Consider the following 21,884-nt stretch of genomic DNA (forward strand, 5'->3'; position numbering starts at 1 on the left):
AGGTGGTATAATGATATCGTTTTGTGGTAAACTTGAATTTAAAATCAATTTCGCGTGGAATATTTTAAATTTAAGTGGTAAAATTTAAATTTTTATAAAAAAGTTTGAATTTTAAAATTTGGGCGGGATATTTTAAAATTTAGGCGGGATATTTAAAATTTGGGAGGGATATTTTAAATTTAGGCAATTAGATTTTGAATTTTAAATTTAGGCGGGAAGGTTTTGAATTTATAGCGAGATCTCTCTTACATAAGAGAGTATAGGTTGGACAAGTGGTGGACCTTAAAGCTACAGCATCCATGCTACTAGACATGATAGGTAGGGAATCTAGTTGAATATTGTATGTATAATATATATGTAATAGATCTAGCTTGGACAAGTGGTGGACCTTGGAGCAAAACCCCATGTAAAACATATCATGCACATTCCAAGTGGTGAGAAAAATATCATTTAAGATATAGCCTTATAGGTTGGACAAGTGATGGACCTTAACACCAAGATATTCTTAATGTAATGACATAGAGTGGAAAACTGGTGAATCTTGAGACCAAACCATGCTACTAACGATAATAGCTTGGACAAGTGGTGGACCTTGAAAGTAATCCCCCCATTTATGAAATATCGTGGGTGTAAGGTATTTTGATGGAGCCTAGCATCTTGGAGACATGGTGCAGCTTGCTTCTCTTCATGTTTCAATGGAGCCTATCTTGGACTAATGGTGGAGCATCCTTCTCTCCATGTTTAAATGGAGCCTAGCTTGGACAAGTGGTGGACCTTTTCTTCTCTCTATGATTCAAGTGGTGGACCTTGGAACAAAACCCCCATGTAAAACCTATCATGGTCACTCCAAGTGGTGAGAAAGAATAACCTTTAAGATATAGCCTTATAGGTTGGACAAGTGGTGGACCTTAACACCCAAATATTCTTAATATAATGACATAGAGGGAAAAGGTGGTGAATCTTGAGACAAAACCACTCATGCTACTAGCGATAATAGCTTGGACAAGTGGTGGACCTTGAACGTAAACCCCCCATGTTTCAATAGACTTAGCTTCGACAAATGGTGGAGCATCGTTCTCTCCATGTTTCAATGGAGCCTAGCTTGGACAAGTGGTGGACGTTTGTTTCTCTCTATGTTTCAATAGAGTTAGCTTGGACAAGTGGTGGACCTTGAACCAAACCCCCATGTAAAACCTATCATGGTCACTCCAAGTGGTGAGAAAGAATAACCTTAATGATATATCCTTATAGGTTGGACAAGTGGTGGACCTTAACACCCAGATATTCTTAATATAATGGCATAGAGTGGAAAAGTGGTGAATCTTGAGACCAAACCACTCAGGCTACTACCAATAATAGCTTGGACAAGTGTTGGACCTTGAATGTAAACCCCTCATCTACGACATATCGTGGGTTTAATGTTTTTCGATGGAGCCTAGCATCTTGGAGACATGGTGCAGCTTGCTTCTCGTCATGTTTCAATGGAGCCTATCTTGGACAAATGGTGGAGCATCTTCTCTCCATGTTTCAATGGACCCTAGCTTGGACAAGTGGTGGACCTTTGCTTCTCTCTCTGTTTCAATAGAGTTAGCTTGGACAAGTGGTGGACCTTGGAACCAAACCCCCATGTAAAACCTATCATGGTCACTCCAAGTGGTAAGAAAGAATAACCTTTAAGATATAGACTTATAGGTTGGACAAGTGGTGGACCTTAACACCCACATATTCTTAATATAATGACATAGAGTGGAAAAGGGTGAGTCTTGAGACAAACCACTCATGCTACTAGCGATAATAGCTTGGACAAGTGGTGGCCCTTGAATGTAAACCCCCCATGTACAAATATCCTGGGTTTAAGGTATTTCGATGAAGCCTAGAATCTTGGAGTCATGGTGCAGCTTGCTTCTCTCATGTTTTTGAATGGAGCCTATCTTGGACAAATGGTGGAGCATCCTTCTCTCCATGTTTCAATGGACCCTAGCTTGGACAAGTGGTGGACCTTTGCTTCTCTCTATGATTCAATAGAGTTTGCTTGGACAAGTGGTGGACCTTGGAACTCAAACCCCCATGTAAAACCCATCATGGTCACTCCAAGTGGTGAGAAAGAATAACCTTTAAAATATAGCCTTATAGGTTGGACAAGTGGTGGACCTTAACACCCAGATATTCTTAATATAATGACATAGAGTGAAAAAGTGGTGAATCTTGAGACCAAACCAGTCATGCTACTAGCGTTAATAGGTTGGACAAGTGGTGGAACTTGAATGTAAACCCCCCATGTTTCAATAGAGTTAGCTTCGACAAATGATAGAGCATCCTTCTCTCCATGTTTCAATGGAGCCTAGCTTGGACAAGTGGTGAACCTTTGTTTCTCTCTATGTTTCAATAGAGTTAGCTTGGACAAGTGGTGGACCTTGGAACCAAACCCCCATGTAAAACATATCATGGACATTTCAAGTGGTGAGAAATAATACCCTTTAAGATATACCCTTATAGGTTGGACAAGTGGTGGACCTTAACACCCATATATTCTTAATATAATGGCATAGAGAGTAAAAGTGGTGAATCTTGAGAGCAAACTACTTATGCTACTAGCGATAATAGGTTGGACAAGTGGTGGACCTTGAATGTAAACTCCCCATCTACGAAATATCGTGGGTTTAAGGTATTTAGATGGAGCCTTGCATCTTGGACACATGGTGCACCTTGCTTCTCTTCATGTTTCTATGGAGCCTATCTTGGACAAATGTTGGAGCATACTTCTCTCCATGTTTCAATGGACCCTAGCTTGGACAAGTGGTGGACCTTTGCTTCTCTCTATGTTTCAATAGAGTTAGCTTGGACAAGTGGTGGACCTTGGAACCATACCCCAATGTAAAACCTATCATGGTCACTCCAAGTCGTGAGAAAGAATTACCTTTAAGATATAGCCTTATAGGTTGGACAAGTGGTGGACCTTAACACCCAGATATCCTTAATATAATGACATAGAGTGATAAAGTGGTGAATCTTGAGATAAAACCACTCATGCTACTAGCGGTAATATCTTGGACAAGTGGTGGACCTTGAACTTAAACCCCCCATGTTTCAATAGAGTTAGCTTCGAGAAAATGGTGGAGCATCCTTCTCTCCATGTTTCAATGGAGCCTAGCTTGACAAGTGGTGGACCTTTGCTTCTCTCTATAATTCAATAGAGTTAGCTTGGACAAGTGGTGGACCTTGAAACCAAACCCCATGTAAAACCTATCATGGTCACTCCAAGTGGTAAGAAAGAATAACCTTTAAGATGTAGCCTTATAGGTTGGACAAGTGGTGGACCTTAACACCCACATATTCTTAATATAATGACATAGAGTGGAAAAGTGGTGAATCTTGAGACCAAACCACTCAGGCTACTACCAATAATAGCTTGGACAAGTGTTGGACCTTGAATGTAAACCCCTCATCTACGAGATATCGTGGGTTTAATGTTTTTCGATGGAGCCTAGCATCTTGGAGACATGGTGCAGCTTGCTTCTCGTCATGTTTCAATGGAGCCTATCTTGGACAAATGGTGGAGCATCCTTCTCTCCATGTTTGAATGGAGCCTAGCTTGGACAAGTGGTGGACCTTTGCTTCTCTCTCTGTTTCAGTAGAGTTATCTTGGACAAGTGGTGGAGCTTGGATACAAACCCCCATATAAAACCTATCATGGTCACTCCAAGTGGTAAGAAAGAATAACCTTTAAGATATAGACTTATAGGTTGGACAAGTGGTGGACCTTGAATGTAAACCCCCCATCTACTAAATATGGTGGGTTTAAGGTATTTAGATGGACCCTAGCATCTTGGAGACATGGTGCACCTTGCTTCTCTTCATGTTTCAATGCAGCCTATCTTGGACAAATGGTGGAGCATCCTTCTCTCCATGTTTCAATGGACCCTAGCTTGGACAAGTGGTGGACCTTTGCTTCTCTCTATGTTTCAATAGAGTTAGCTTGGACAAGTGGTGGACCTTGGAACCAAACCCCAATGTAAAACCTATCATGGTCACTCCAAGTCGTAAGAAAGAATAACCTTTAAGATATAGTCTTATAGGTTGGACAAGTGGTGGACCTTAACACCCAAATATTCTTAACATAATGACATAGAGTGAAAAAGTGGTGAATCTTGAGACAAAACCACTCATGCTACTAGCGGTAATAGCTTTGAAAAGTGGAAGACCTTGAACGTAAACCCCCCATGTTTCAATGGACCCTAGCTTGGACAAGTGGTGGACCTTTGTTCTCTCTATGATTCAATACAATTAGCTTGGACAAGTGGTGGACCTTGGAACCAAACCCCCATGTTAAACCTATCATGGTCACTCCAAGTGGTACGAAAGAATGACCTTTAAGATGTAGCCTTATAGGTTGGACAAGTGGTGGACCTTAACACCCACATATTCTTAATATAATGACATAGAGTGGAAAAGTGGTGAATCTTGAGACCAAACCACTCAGGCTACTACCAATAATAGCTTGGACAAGTGTTGGACCTTGAATGTAAACCGCTCATCTACAACATATCATGGGTTAATGTTTTTCGCTAGAGCCTAGCAGCTTGGAGACATGGTGCAACTTGCTTCTCGTCATGTTTCAATGGAGCCTATCTTGGACAAATGGTGGAGCATCCTTCTCTCCATGTTTCAATGGAGCCTAGCTTGGACAAGTGGTGGACCTTTGCTCCTCTCTCTGTTTCAATAGAGTTAGCTTGGACAAGTGGTGGAGCTTGGAACCAAACCCCCATATAAAACCTATCATGGTCACTCAAAGTGGTAAGAAAGAATAACCTTTAAGATATAGACTTATAGGTTGGACAAGTGGTGGACCTTAACACCCACATATTCTTAATATAATGACATAGAGTGGAAAAGTGATGAATCTTGAGACAAAACCACTCATTCTACTAGCGATAATAGCTTGGACAAGTGGTGGCCCTTGAATGTAAACCCCCCATGTACAAAATATCGTGGGTTTAAGGTATTTCGATGAAGCCTAGAATCTTGGAGACATGGTGCAGCTTGCTTCTCTTCATGTTTCGATGGAGCCTATCTTCCACCAATGGGGGATCATCCTTCTCTAAATGTCTTAATGGAGCCTAGCTTGGACAAGTGGTGGACCTTTGTTTCTCTCTATGTTTCAATAGAGTTAGCTTGGACAAGTGGTGGACCTTGGAACCAAACCCCCATGTAAAACATATCATGGACATTTCAAGTGGTGAGAAATAATACCCTTTAAGATATACCCTTATAGGTTGGACAAGTGGTCGACCTTAAAACCTAGATCTTCTTAATATAACAACATAGAGTGGAAAAGTGGTGAATCTTGAGACCAAACCACTCATGCTACTAAGGATAATAGGTTGGACAAGTGGTGGACCTTGAATGTATACCCCCATGTACGAAATATCATGGGTTTAAGGTATTTCAATGGAGCCTAGCATCTTGGAGACATGGTGCAGCTTGCTTCTCTTCATGTTTCAATGGAGCCTATCTTGGACAAATGGTGGAGCATCCTTCTCTCCATGTTTCAATGGACCCTAGCTTGGACAAGTGGTGGACCTTTGCTTCTCTCTATGTTTCAATAGAGTTAGCTTGGACAAGTGGTGGGCCTTGTAACCAAACTCCCATGTAAAACCTATCATGGTAACTCCAAGTGGTGAGAAAGAATAAAGTTTAAGATATAGCCTTATAGGTTGGACAAGTGGTGGACCTTAGCACCCAGATATTCTTAATATAATGACATAGAGTGGAAAAGTGGTGAATCTTGAGACCATACCACTCATGCTACTAGAGATAATAGGTTGGACAAGTGGTGGACCTTGAATGTAAACCCCCCATGTACGAAATATCATGGGTTTAAGGTATTTCAATGGAGATTAGCATCTTGGAGACATGGTGTAGCTTGCTTCTCTTCATGTTTCAATGGAGCGTATCTTGGACAAATGGTGGAGCATCCTTCTCTCCATGTTTCAATGGAGCTTAGCTTGGACAAGTGGCGGACCTTTGCTTCTCTCTATGTTTCAATAGAGTTATCTTGGACAAGTGGTGGACCTTGCAACCAAACCGCCATGTAAAACCTATCATGGTCACTCCACGTGGTGAGAAAGAATAACCCTTAAGATATAGCCTTATAGGTTGGACAAGTGGTGGACCTTAACACCCAGATATTCTTAATATAATGACATAGAGTGAAAAAGTGGTGAATCTTGAGACCAAACCACTCATGCTACTAGCGTTAATAGGTTGGACAAGTGGTGGACTTGAATGTAAACCCCCATGTTTCAATAGAGTTAGCTTCGACAAATGGTAGAGCATCCTTCTCTCCATGTTTCAATGGAGCCTAGCTTGGACAAGTGGTGGACCTTTGTTTCTCTCTATGTTTCAATAGAGTTAGCTTGGACAAGTGGTGGACCTTGGAACCAAACCCCCATGTAAAACATATCATGGACATTTCAAGTGGTGAGAAATAATACCCTTTAAGATATACCCTTATAGGTTGGACAAGTGGTCGACCTTAACACACAGATCTTCTTAACGTAATGACATAGAGTGGAAAAGTGGTGAATCTTGAGACCAAACCACTCATGCTACTAGAGATAATAGGTTGGACAAGTGGTGGACCTTGAATGTAAACTCCCCATGTACAAAATATCGTGGGTTTAAGGTATTTCAATGGATCTTAGCATCTTGGAGACATGGTGCAGCTTGCTTCTCTTCATGTTTCAATGGAGCCTATCTTGGACAAATGGTGGAGCATCCTTCTCTCCATGTTTCAATGGACCCTAGCTTGGACAAGTGGTGGACCTTTGCTTCTCTCTATGTTTCAATAGAGTTAGCTTGGACAAGTGGTGGACCTTGGAACCAAACCCCCATGTAAAACCTATCATGGTCATTCCAAGTGGTCAGAAAGAATACCCTTTAAGATATAGCCTTATAGGTTGGACAAGTGGTGGACCTTAACACCCAGATCTTCTTAATATAATGACATAGAGTGGAAAAGTGGTGAATCTTGAGACCAAACCACTCATGCTACTAGTGATAATAGGTTGGACAAGTGGTGGACCTTGAATGTAAACCCCCCATGTACGAAATATCATGGGTTTAAGATATTTCAATGGAGCCTAGCATTTTGGAGACATGGTGCAGCTTGCTTCTCTTCATGTTTCAATCGAACCTGGCTTGGACAAATGGTGGAGCATCCTTCTCTCCATGTTTCAATGGAGCCTAGCTTGGACAAGTGGTGGACCTTTGATTCTCTCTATGTTTCAATAGAGTTAGCTTGGACAAGTGGTGGACCTTGGAACCAGACCCCTATGTAAAACCTATCATGTGCATTCCAAGTGGTGGTAAATAATACCATTTTAGATATAGCCTTATAGGTTGGACAAGTGGTGGACCTTAACACCCAGATCTTCTTAATATAATGACATAGAGTGAAAAGTGGGGAATCTTGAGACCAAACCACTCATGCTACTAGGGAGAATAGGTTGGACAAGTGGTGGACCTTGAATTTAAACCCCACATATACAAAATATCGTGGGTTTAAGGTATTTCAATGGAGCCTAGCATCTCAAGACATGGTGCATATTGCTTCTCTTCATGTTTCAATGGAGCCTATTTTGGACAAATGGTGGAGCATCCTTCTCTCCATGTTTCAATGGACCCTAGATTGGACAAGTGGTGGACCTTTGCTTCTCTCTATGTTTCAATATAGTTAGCCTATATTAGACAATTAGTAGACCTCGAATCTCTCCATGTTGTCTAGAGCTGAGCTTGGACAAGTGGTGGACCTTACTTCTCCCTTCCCTTAGTTTACTAGCTTAAAAGATTACTATGTATACTTGCTTAGATCTAACTTGAACAAGTGGTGGACCTTGTATTCACACAAACTTAATTCATTACAAAAAAGTATATGCTAAAATAACATTTGGTTTTTTTTGTTTCAGGAAAGATGGCTCCAAAAAAACAGGTTGCAAGGGTTGCTGTCTCAGTTGACTATACTTGCAATGATGTTAGGAAATGGTATTTGGACATACATGGTATAGAGGGTGCACAATTTCATAAGGTGCATCTATTTATTGCCAAAAAGGAGAATGACAGCTTGTTTGAAGATGTTGGACAAGTTGTGGAAGCATCTGTCTCTGTAGTTGATAGTCATCCGGAGGTGGAATGCATTGACATTCTAGTTCCAATGAATCTAGAATTTCAACTATCTCCAGGAGCATATGCATTGGAGCGCATGTCTAGAAACAAAGAAGAGACAATGTTTTCTCGAGGATGGAAGTTTGCAGAATCAAATCCAAACATCACAGCAGATCAACTTCAAAGATCCATCATTGCCACACTACAACGAAAAAAGGTGAAAGCTTCACGACCACCATCCACAAAGAAGCAAGCAAAAGTGCAAAAAGTAGCAGCTAAGCGAACTAGTTCCATTTTGGATGTAGACAAGGCATCTTTGGCATCCTCATCAACAGAGGGTTCAATGTCAAAGATGAGAATTGTGGATCCAAATGTTTTAGAAGCTGAGGCCATAAAAGGACAAGAAAAAGATACAGGTGGAATGAATAAGTACATAAATTATTTTCCTTTCCAATATAGGGAATTTGATATCCCTATTCAAAATTGTTGGCTTGCTCTTGATCACTATAATGCACGTATTATGGATAAAAAACACGCTGAAAGTGTGTTATTTGGATTTTCACGGAGTACGACCAAGCCTGTAGCATGTGCATATTTGATGCCTGTTCGAAATGCAAAATCAAAGAAGGGGACTCCTTTGGCAATAGAAGAGGTAGAGGAGCAAAAAATTAAAGATTATCATTATTGGATTCTTGATGGGCAGCATTCAATCTATGCTGCAAAAGTTTTGCTTCACAATGAACAAAACAACAAAGAGGTATTTGAAAGACTGATTAGCGTGTATAAATTTAGAAAGGCTCGCATTGTTGTGAATGCTCCTCCATTTGTTGCAACTGCTATATCTGCCATTGCAAATGAGGAGGCTCAGACATTGTATGTCAAGCAACCTTACAGCCAAATATTGAGCCAAATCTTCTCAGGACGACCACCAAAGGCAGCAAGTGGAATTGTAGAGGGACATGCATCTCGTGCCGGATGGGATGTAAGTTATTTTCTTTGTCTTTTTGATAGTGTTTAATTAACAAATATTTCTCAATAGTTTAATTATTTCTCTATTTCTTTTTAGGCTTTTCTTCGATTCGCAAGAATGAGTGCAGCAGCAAGTTGGATTGCTAAACAGGCACACATGGTCACGTACTCTGATTTAGTTTATGATTGTTGGATAGAAATCATTGAAAAGCTAGAAGAGGAGAATAAGAATCCCCCATTAACTGTATTTAGATACCTTTGTGACCTTGAGAAATCAGAGGTAAAGACTATTCAAGAAGAGATTAGAGATGAGAAAATTTTACTGTCAAAGAGTGCAAAGGATGGTGATGCAACTGACATGTATGATCGAATCAAGCAGTTGAAGCAAGACAAATTGATTCAAGATGCACTTCTTGAAGGCTTCAACAATTTGAATGAGTCTTCACTATGTAAAGACTGGGAGGAGGTGGTCAAAATGTATAACATCAATGATGTTGTTTATAAAACAATTTTAATGCTATGCGAGGAATGGATCAAATCTAGTTTGACACGTGGAACAAAGAAAATGGCTTTTCCAGATGGAGCAATAAAATACATGCAATGGGCAATTCACCTTCAAAAGGAGAAAACTGAGCCTAGAGATTTGCCATGGTCAATCTATGTGGTGAGCCTACAAATGGAAGGCAATCTCTACTTGATGCGCCACTTCAATAATAAAGTGCCTATTGGCTTATGTGTTTTAGATATGACAAAAAACGTTGGAGGCAATTTGAAGTGGAGTGAGGAGACATTTAACAATGCTTTGGATGGGATCTTGGCTATTGCTGGAGGGTCAACAGATCCTGGATTTGTCTTTCTTGCATTTGTGGATTTCACTAACTTCACAAAATTGCAATGTGCCTTTCACGCCATGGGAGATAATCTGAGCTACCATTGTTGTGGTGCATTGCATCACTTTCCATCAGCTCCTTGCAAAGGAGCAATTCAATTCCTAACAGTTATTGCCTTCTTGGGACAAGGCAATGCATTTGAAGACCTGAGAAGAAGATCAGAGGAACATCCCATGCCAATTGATTGTTCTCTTCTTCAAGTAGCAGATAACGATATGTCAGATTTGCAATATTTGGAGGCCAAAAAAAGATCTTTGGTCAAGCACTACATTCGTACATATTGTTTTGAAGACCGCAAGCTTGTTGATGTTTTTGGTGATGGCTCCTTGGTTGCACAAGAAGGAATACAACAGAAAAAAGAAGTTATATGCTTAATTGATAGTGTGGAGGAGGCAAAAAACGTGGAGACCATGCTGCTAGACTTTGCTAAGTCTCATGAAGATATAGAAAAATGGGCTGGAATTCAACAATCCACTTCGCAATCAGATGACATTGTGCCTGTTACAGAGGAGTGCTCTCCACAAAGAGAAGAAGAAGAATTACAACAACATCCTCTGTCAATGGAGGACTTTTTGGAAATGGAGACACGTATGTTTTGAGTTTCTTGTGCATGTTAGTGTTTCTTGTTACTGATTTGATACTCTTAATGTTAGATTTTGCTTTATATAGTATTGATTGAGTTTGTATTTTTTATCTCAAGCATTCAAGGTTTGAATGTAAATAATAAATTACTTGAGTTTTTGAATGGTGGATCTTTATACTAAAACTATAACATTTAATACTCACAAAGACTTAATTACTTAAGAGCTTGAACTCAATAAGTTTTGGACCTTTTATCAATACCCCCTTGATATGATACATTAGATCGTAGCATGGTTAAATGGTGATGCTTCATAAATTGAACCTAGCTTAGACAGGTGTTGGAGCCTAAATTTAAACTAACCTTGCTAGAAGGGAGCTTATGTTTGGACTTTGAGAACTAGCATAAGTAATCAATTAGAGCATAGATTAGACATGTGGTGGTGGCCTTAGAGACCAAAATCTTAATGAGCTTGGAAAGGTATTTAAGTACTGCAATTTACTTAGTTTTAGTACTCACTAAAGGCATAGCTTGACAAAAGGTGGACCTTACATGGATCCTAATTTCAAGAGGTGTGGTAGACCTTCAAACCAAGATCATATAGCTTGGACATGTGGTGGACCTTGCATGGAGACTAGTTTAGACAAGTGTGGTACACCTTGTAACCAACACCCATTTGTTATATTAGCTTGGACAAGTGGTGGACCTTGCTTTTATGTTTCAATGGAGCATATTTTGGACAGGTGGTAGACCTTGTTTCTCTCCATGCTTCAATGGAGAGAAACATTAGCTTGGACAAGTGGTGGACCTTGCTTTTATGTTTTAAAGGAGCATATTTGGACAAGTGGTAGACATTGTTTCTCTCCATGGTTCAATGGAACCCACCTTAGACAAGTGAAGTACCTTGAAACCAAACCCCCATAATACAACCTACTAAATAGGTTGGAAAATTGGTGGTATATGAAACCATCCATGATAGAGCATAGTATAGGTGAAAACGTAGTGGTCCTTATATCAATTACCCATGCATAGCTTGGACAAGTGGTGGACCTTGATTCTCTCTATGTTTCAATGGATCCTATCTTGGACTATAGATATATCTTACTTATGTCCATGCTTCAATGGATTGTAGCTTGGATAAGGAGTGGACCTTCAAACAAAACTCCACAGCATAGCATATATTAACAATTCATGGGTTTTATAGAGATTTTCTTACCTATTTTGGAGAGTTGGTACACCTTTATTCTCCATTCTTCAATGGATCTGAGGTTGGACAAGCGGAGCTGGAGAAGTGGTCAACCTTAAAATGAAACCTCCCATGCTACAACCCATCATAGATCGTATATGTAGTGGACCTTGAAACTCTTTTATGTCCCTAGCTTAGAGAAGCATTGCACTCTTTATTATCTCCATACATGAAGGCAAGGTTGGACAAGTGGTGGACCTTCAAACCAGAATCTCTATGCAATAATAGGCAAGTGGTGGAGCTTGTTTTCTCCATGTTCCAATGGAGCCTAGCTTAGACAAACAATGGAGCTTGCTTCTCTCCATGTTTCAATGGATCCTAGCTTAGAAACGTGGTGGAGCTTTGGTTCTCTCCATGTTCCAATGGACCATAGCTTAGACAAGTGGTAGACCGTGAAAAAACCCCCCGTATACAACATATTATGGGGTTTTCATGTTTCAATGGCACCTAGCTTGGAAAAATGGTAGAGCTTGCTTCTCTTTATGTTTCAATGGATCCAATCTTAGCCAAGTGGTGGACCTTGAAACAAGAATCCCCCCCCCATGTACAACGTATTATGGGTTTTGAAAGCAATGGGAGAAAATAATAGCTTTGATAAATGGTGGACCTTGCTTCTCTCCATGCTTCAATGGAGCCGAGGTTGGACACATGTTGGAGAGAAGATGGTTGTCCATGAAATAGGACCATGCATGCTATAATCAATCATATGTTGTACACATGGTGGACCTTGCAATTGTTTTATATCCCTAATTTGGACAAGTGGAGGACCCTTGATTACCTCCATATATCAACAACAAGCCAAGTTTGGACAAGTGTAGTACCACCAAACCAGAATCTCTATGCTACAATAGAGTATAGGTAGGACACGCAGTGAACCTTGATATCAAAACATCCATGCTACTAGAGATGATAGGTTTCACATGTGGTGGAACCTTGTATCAATGTTCTATGTGTAGTTTTTGACTAGTGATAGACCTTGAAACTAATCCCTCTAGGCTACAAGAAAAAAGAGATGGATGAGGAGGCTAGACTACTTTTGTTGCATCAATGCATCCCATGTTACCACATATACTATAGGGTTCTTGCATAAGTGTTGGATCTTGTGTCAATGCTCCATGTCTAGCTTGGACAAGTGGTGGACCTTGGTTCTCTGTATGCTTCAAATGGGCAATAGATTGGAGACACAGTGGCCTTTTTTTTCCAATGATTTTATTTTTTGGAAACCTTGGAGGCACCATGTAAGAGGCACTCTAAGTCTTCCATACAATAGACCTATTGGACTATAAAATAATGATATCTTTCTTTGATATTGTCATTATTTTATGCATAATATTTTCTTCTCTTTGCAGACACAAAGGAGTTAAGTGATATAAAAACTAGATGTATTTCACACTATGATTGGCATGAAGATCCTTTTGGGACACCAACTTTTCCTATTCCCAAAGATGTAATTTTCCATATTAACGGTGTGGATTTTGAAGTGCGACTTTCATGTATTGAAGGAGCTGGTTATGGGCTATTTGTGCATACTACCCTGGAAAGTGGTTTGACTATTCTAAACTATGGAGGGCATAAGTATAGATTTCAAGACTGGAAAAAGATATGCAAAATTTTTCCAAGAGCTTATAAATATTCTCTTCTAGAGGATCCAAACATAGAAGAAGAGGAAGATCAATCATACATTATTGGTTGTGTAGATGAAGGAAATGTGTCGGGCTATATAAATAGTTCTCACAGTACAAATTTCTGTCCCAACGTACGCTATACATTTGATCCAAATTTGCCACCTTGGCATAAATGCACCTCTTCACACATCAAGTTAGAAGAATATGGCCATGTATGCATTGAGACTATTTGTCAAGTTGAAGCAGAAGAAGAGTTGTTTGCTGACTATAACTTTACTTGACATTGTAAAGTATTGTACATGGATGGAAATCTCAAGTACATACATCATTTTCATTTTTCATGGATGAAATCTCAAGTGGATATAACATTTGATTATTGTTTAGTTTATGCTCAACGATAATCTAAAGTGCTCTTATGCTTTGTGTGTTGTCTAACTTATTTGACTACCTTGGCCATAGAATCTTCATTCTACTGTAGATTTGTGATAAATCTTACCAAAATTTAATCAATGTCTAGGTTGGACAAGTGGTGGGGCTTCAAACATTATTGTCTTAAACAAGTGGAGTTATCTTACTTGAATAAGTGGTAGCCTTTGAATCCAAATCTAAGCCAAATCTCTAATTGTTTGCTTGTAGTCTAGGTTGGACATTTGGTGGACCTTGTATCCATGTTTCCTCAACAAGGGTGGCTTTTAGTTTTCACTTTAAGTACTCATCTTTAATAAAGTGTAGGATGAAAAATGTTGAGTTAGTAGATTGTATTTTAGACAAGTGGTGTTTGGTGTACGAATGCTGAAAATGGTTGCAAGGATTCTAACAACGACTTTACCTTAAATAAATTTCTTACTAGGAGTTCTACATATAAATATGGTGAATAAAATTCTAGTGGTTTTGAGATACCATTTGTGTGTGTGTTTTCTTAGATTCACAAACTGGGATGGATAATGCTCCTATGGTTCAGTCAACAACTATAGAATCCATAGATTCTATGGTTTCTAAAGTGCCCAAGATGGATGATATTTCTATACTAGAGTCTAGTGTTGTGCAACTTGAGCAAGCTTCCAATAATGAGAACCAAGAAATCGATGCTTCAAAAATGCAACATACATCAAAAGAGATTGAAAAGTCCACTCACGAGCTATTGCCAATTGGTACTACGTCATGTAGCGTAGATGTTGAGAAATCCATGCTTACAATTATATTGGATTTAAATGGTTATTGTTGAAACGTTCCCCTCAACCATCCTCACACCACAACTCAGTGCAAATGGATTCAAAAAGATATATTATACTCAGGCCAGGTTGCATCCAATTCTTGAAGACTATTTTACAGAGGTTTAATGTTGCAATTTGGTCGACAGCTACTAGGAATAATGTGTATCAAATCCTTGCAGCACTAAACAACTTAGCTGAGGATACATTGCCTTTCTTTGCAATTTGGTCGCAAGATGTTTGCTACACCGCTCAAACTCAAAAATTGTTTAGACCCGACAATCCAAACGTTGAGGCAATGTTCAAGCTCTAGCCAAAATTGCCATGGGGTTTGAATGTGATCCACAAAGAACAGTGCTTATTGATGACTCTCCTTACAAGGGATGTATTTCACCAGCAAACAATTGCATTTTTCCACCACAATTTGATGCTGAGAAGATGGTTGACAATATGCTCTTGGAGGAGCTACTGCCATACTTGATTCAGCTTGATGAGAGAAGGGATGTGCGTGATTTAATTGCTTCTAATCGTTATGGACAACCTATAGTGACAAATGATAGTGAATACAAAAAAATCATGGAGTATTGGAAGCAGAAAAATGATGTTTGGTCAGCTAAGGTGTTCTTTACAAGAAGAATACCACCTGCAAAAGGTGACAGGGATGAAACTATCATTGAAAATGCAAGTGACACAAGCCACCGCAATGAAATGAGAAGAGCCCAAATACAAGAGATCTTAGCAAAGGAGCGTACACCCATTGAAAGCATGAAGGCGTCACAATTGACCACTTTAGCTAGGCAATTGGGTTGTAACACAAAAGGAGTTTTGAAGGCAACCACAGCAAAGGCTTATATAAATAAGGTGAAAGCTGAGAACAATCTTCTAAGGATGGATAGAAAGCAACCCTAAGGTACTAGTGACATGTCATATATTCTTGATACACATACTTGAACACTCATGTGCATGGTATCTAACAAATCTTTCTTTTTATTCCTTCCTGCAGGATCTTACAAAGGATACTACTAGATGGAGCTCAATCAATAGATATTTTGATATGTTTGCTCAAAATAATGAAGTAGTCACCTACATTTTTTGTTTATCAATTTCTTGAGAGACTTTCTTTTAGTTTGTAATCGTCAAATGAAATGAAAAGTATCCTTCTAATAAGATTGCTGATCTTTTTCTCGTTCAAAACTTTCAATTGTGATTTATAGTTTTGTTAGCATGAGATTGTGCTTTTTTAGTTTGAAAAAAACTGTCAAAGATCCAAGTCTTTTTGGCTTTACTTAAGTTATTAATTGTGAAAGATTAACGTCTTTTTGCTTTACTTAATTTATTGATTGTCTATGTAATAGTCCTTAAAACAATATCGGATGGCTTTCTTGCTCCCATGTCTCACATTGGTCTTTAGGTAAGACAAGTGGTGACCTTGAAAGTATGGTCTCATATCTCGATCAAGTGAAGAGACATGAAGCTTAAATATCACTACTATGTATCTAGTGTTAAACTCCATCAAGACAAAGATACTAGAGTGCCAAATTGCAATCTAGTTTAAGTGAAAATCCATTTGAGCTAAGGTAAAACTTATAGTGCCTCATTTTTCTAGGATTCTACCCCATCAAGGAAGTTAGAATCTAGCACAAACCAATTAAGACTCTTTTGGAGCCTAGATAGGACAATTTGTGGAACATAAGAGACTTATTATTGAGTTAGAGTCTAGTTTAGATAAGCAAAAGATCTTCAAACCAGCACTTGACTTTCTTACTATTCAATATTCAAAGTCCCTTGAGGCTAACAAATTACATACCTACTTGTAACCTAACTAATGAGTAATTATATAGATCTAAGCAAGTATATATAATGAGTCTTCAAACTAATCAACCAAGGGAAGAGAGTAGCAAGGTCCACTACTTGTCCAAGCTCAGCTCTAGACAACATAGAACGATGCTAGTTCTACTAATTGTCTAATTATAGGCATGGAGAAATGATAGAAGGTTGAACAGTTGTCCAACCTATCATCTCTAGTAAGATGGGAGGTTTGGCCTTAAGATTCACCATGTAACCAATCTATACATCATTGTATTATGAAGAGTAGAAAAGCAAAGCTCCACCACTTGTCCAAGGTAGTTCTAAAATCCACATGGAGATAAGCAAGCTCCACCATTTGTCAAATCTCTCTTCCATTAAAACATGAAAAAAATCAGCTATGTTGTACAGGGGGGACTTTTTTCCAAGGTCCACCACTTGTCCAAGCTAGGATCCATTAAAACATGGAAATAAACAAAGATCCACCACTCGTCCAACCTTTAGAGTTGCAAAGTGTATGGGTTGTCTAAACTAGGTATGGGAAAATAATTAAAGGTCCACCACTTGAAACATGGAGCGAAGCAAGCTCCATGCCACCATGTCTCCAATATGCTAGACTCCATTGAAACACCCTAAACCCATGATATTTTGTACATAGGGGATGTACATTCAAGATCCACCACTTGTCCAACCTAGTATCCCTAGTAGCTTGATAGCTTTGGTCTCAAGATTCACCACTTGTCCACTCTATGTCATTGTATTAAAAAGGATTGGGTGTTAAGGTCCACCACTTGTCCAACCTATAAGGTTATATTTTAAATGGTTTTTTTTCTCACAACTTGAACTACCCATGATATGTTTTACATGGGAGTTTTGTTTCAACGTCCACCACTTGTCCAAGCTAACTCTATTGAAACATAGAGAGAACCAAAGATCCAATGTCCACCACTTGTCCAAGCTAACTCTATTGAAACATAGAGAGAACCAAAGATCCACCACTTGTCCAAGCTAAGCTATATTGAAACATGGAGAGAAGGATGCTCCACCATTTCTCCAAGATAGGCTTCATTGAAACATGGAGAGAAGAAAGCTCCACCATGTCTCCAAGCTAGGATCCATTTAAATGCCCTAAACCCATTTTATTTTGTACATGGGGGGTTTTATTTCAAGGCCCACCACTTGTCTAACCTATTATCCCTAGTAGCACGAGTGGTTTGGTCTCAAGATACACCACTTGTACACTCTATGTCATTATATTAGGAAGAACTATGTATTAAGGTCCACCACTTGTCCAACCTATAAGGTTATATCTTAAATGGTATCCTTTCTCACCACTTGAAATTCCCATGATATGTTTTACATGGGGGTTTCATTCCAAGGTCCACCACTTGTCCAAGCTAACTCTATTCAAACATAGAGAGAAGCAAAGGTCCACCACTTGTCCAAGCTAACTCTATTCAAACATAGAGAGAAGCAAAGGTTCACCACTTGTCAAAGCTAGGCTCCATTGAAGCATGGAGATAAGTAACCTCCATCATTTTTCCAAGATAGGTGCCATTCAAACATGGAAAGAATCAAGATCTACCATGTCTCCAAGATTCTAGGCTCCATTGAAACACCCTAAAACCATGATATTTTGTACATGGGGTGTTTACATTCAAGGTCTACCACATCTCTAACGTATTATACCTAGTAGCATGAGTGGTTTGGTCTTAAGATTCACCACTTATCCACTCTATGTCATTATATTAAGAATAACTGGGTGTTAAGGTCCACCACTTGTCCAACCTATAAGGGTATATCTTAAATGGTATCCTTCACCACTTGTCAAGGTCCATCACCACTTTTCCAACCTGTAAGGTTATATCTTGAATGATATTTTTCCTTATCACTTGTAATGTCCATGCTATGTTTTACAAAGGGGTTTTGTTCCAAGACCCACCACTTGTCCAAGCTAACTCTATTGAAACATAGAGAGAAGCAAAGGTCCACCACTTGTCCAAGGTAGGCTCCATTGAAACATGGAGAGAAGGATGATCCACCATTTCTCCAATATAGGTTCCATTGAAACATTGAGAGAAGCAATCTCCACCATGTCTCCAAGCTAGGCTCCATTGAAATACCCTAAACCCATAATTTTGTACATGAGGGGTTTACATTCAAGGTCCACCACTTGTCCAACCTATTATCCCTAGTAGCACGAGTGGTTTGGTCTCAAAATTCACCACTTGTACACTCTATGTCATTATATTAAGAAGAACTATGTGTTAAGGTCCACCACTTGTCCAACCTATAAGGTTATATTTTAAATGGTATCCTTTCTCACCACTTGAAATGCCCATGATATGTTTTACATGGGGGTTTCATTCCAAGGTCCACCACTTGTCCAAGATAGCTCTATTAAAACATATAGAGAAAGAAAGGTCCACCACTTGTCCAAGCTAGGCTCATTGAAACATGGAGAGAAGGAACCTCCACTGTTTCTCCTAGATAGGCTCCATTGAAACATGGAGAGAAATAAGCTCCACCATGTCTCCAAGTTGCTAGGCTCCATTGAAATACCCAATACCCATAATATTTTGTACATGGGGGGTTTACATTCAAGGTTCACCACTTGTCCAACTTATTATCCCTAGTAGGTTTGGTCTCATGATTCACCACTTGTCCACTCTATGTCATTATATTAAGAGGAATTGGGTGTTAAGGTCCACCACTTGTCCAACCTATAATGTTATAGCTTGAATGGTATTTTTTCTCACCACTTGTAATGCCCATGACATGATTTACATGGGGGTTTTGTTCCAAGGTCCACCACTTGTCCAAGATAAATCTATTGAAACATAGAGAGAAACAAAGGTCCACCACTTTTCCAAGCTAGGCTGCATTGAAACATGGACCTTAATACCAAATTATTTCTAGTAGCATGAGTGATATTTTGTACATGGGGGGTTTACATTCAAGGTCCACCACTTGTCCAACCTACTTTTCCTAGTAGGTTTGGTCGCAAGATTCACCACTTGTCCACTCTATGTCATTATATTAATAATAATTGGGTGTTAAGGTCCACCACTTGTCCAACCTATAAGGTTATATATTGAATGGTATTTTTTCTCACCACTTGTAATGTCCATGACACCACTTTTCCAAGATAACTCTATTCAAACATAGAGAGAAATAAAGGTCCACCACTTGTCCAAGCTAGGCTCCATTGAAACATGGAGAGAATGATGCTCCACCATTTATCCAAGATAGGCTGCATTGAAACATGGAGAGAAGCAAGCTTTACCATGTTTCCAAGCTAGGCTCCATTGAAACACTCTAGGGGGTTTTATTTCAAGGCCCACCACTTGTTTAACCTATTATCCCTAGTAGCATGAGTGGTTTGGTTTCAAGATGCACCACTTGTACACTCTATGTCATTATATTGTGTTAAGGTCCACCACTTGTCCAACCTATAAGGTTATATATTAAATGGTATCCTTTCTCGCCACTTGAAATTCCCATGATATGTTTTACATGGGAGTTTCATTCCAAGATCCACCACTTGTCCAAGCTAACCATATTTAAACATAGAGAGAAACAAAGGTCCACGACTTGTCCAAGCTAGGATCCATTGAAACATGGAGAGAAGGAACCTCCACCATTTCTCCTAGATAGGCTCCATTAAAACATGGACATAAGTAAGTTCCACCATGTCTCCTAGATGCTAGGCTCCATTGAAATATGCAAAACCTGTCATAATAATCAATATCTAATTCTCCTAAATGATTTTCTCATATTAAACTGATCATTTAATGTGGGGAAGTGCCAAGGGAGAAAAAGCTAGAATATTGGTTAAGCTAGCAGACCGGCCACAGTAGGGATCCAAAGGAGGGAAAATAGGGATCCAAAGGGGGGGCCATCTGCAAAAGAGCCATGTGAAACAATGGGCCAAAAAGACCCTAAGGTTCAGCCCATTAAGACTTCCAAAATGCTAAGGTTCCAAAATTCAAAGGTTGAGTCCAAAGGTCAACCCTAGGGAAAATTGGATGCTTTGTGTGAGCCCTAAAAGTCTTTGCACATCCCTACATGGGAGGGGGCGAGCCCCAAAGCTAGGGGATGAGAGAGAAAGCCACACACACACACACAGGCTCCCTTTACACAAAGGGAATGAGGGACACATGTCAGCTCCCTAGGCCAGATGCCCACAAGGTGTGCCCAGTTCCTATTGGAAGACCCTTGAAGTGGACCAATGAGAATTAAGCTAGAGTAAATGTAGTTTAATTAAGTTAAAAACATTTAATAAAAGAAACCAATGAGAAATAAGTCTCCTAGAAGACTATTGGGCAGTCTCCCAAAGGGTCCAATGAGCATTCAGAAGCCTCATGGCTTGCCTGATTCCTATTGGCCAGGAGACAAAGGGGTCCAATGAGAGTTTTGTTTAATTATTTAATTATCTAAAGCTCTCACAAAAGGGGAAAGGGGGACACATGTCTGAAGGCTATCACTTATGCTGTTTAATTCCTATTGGCTTGACCTGGGGAGGTCCAATGAGGCAAAAGCCAGACCTAATTAGCAGCTAGGGCTCGCCCAAGAGAGAGAGGGGGCTGATTTTTGCTTGGCATTCACACACACACACTCACACTTGACCATGTGTGAAGGAAGAATACTCTATCTCCTCCCAAGCTTTAATGGAGAGCTCATCACCTACTCCAAGCTTGTGAGATAGAAGCCTACATCAACACTCTCTTGGCATGTGGATGCAAATCCAACCAAGAGCCAAGATTCAATGCATGCTCATCTCCTCTACCAAGCTAATTACTAAGCTAAGCTATGCTAATATGAGTGATTATGTGAGGAGATGTACATCTTTCTCGTAAGATACTCCTTTTTCCTCTCAATCTACTCTCATACCCTGCTAGCTCTCACCATCTTCGAAGGTGTGTGAGGTCTTGGGTCTGAGAACGGGGATAATTCAAGTTGTGTTTGATTAAGTGTTTTGCTTGGTGTATGAAGCTTCCATCTTCATTGCACTAGCTAGTCTTGAAGGAACACAAAGAATTGTATTGTACAATGTCTCTCTTGATGGGAGAAACCATAATACAAAGCCTTTTGGAGGGGGGACCGGCTCCATGCAAATCCGGTCCTCAACTGTTGTCAATAGCTTAATTTCTCTCTCTTTTGAAAGTATTGTCGATGCTATCTAACTAGGTGTTATGCTTTTTGTTGCTCTCTCTCCACCCAAGCACTCTTGTAATTCTCATTAGGAATCTATTCTAATGAAATGCCCACTATGTTCATGCTAATTTCCGCTACACATAAGATTTTAGGCCATTAAATGTTACATTGGTATTAGAGCTCAAGGTTTCTCTTTTCTTGCTCAAGAAGGGAGGTCCTCAAGCTAACTACAAATGG

Source organism: Adiantum capillus-veneris, chromosome 7 (assembly GCF_014529385.1).
Source record: "Adiantum capillus-veneris isolate H3 chromosome 7, ASM1452938v2, whole genome shotgun sequence".
Classification (NCBI taxonomy): domain Eukaryota; kingdom Viridiplantae; phylum Streptophyta; class Polypodiopsida; order Polypodiales; family Pteridaceae; genus Adiantum; species Adiantum capillus-veneris.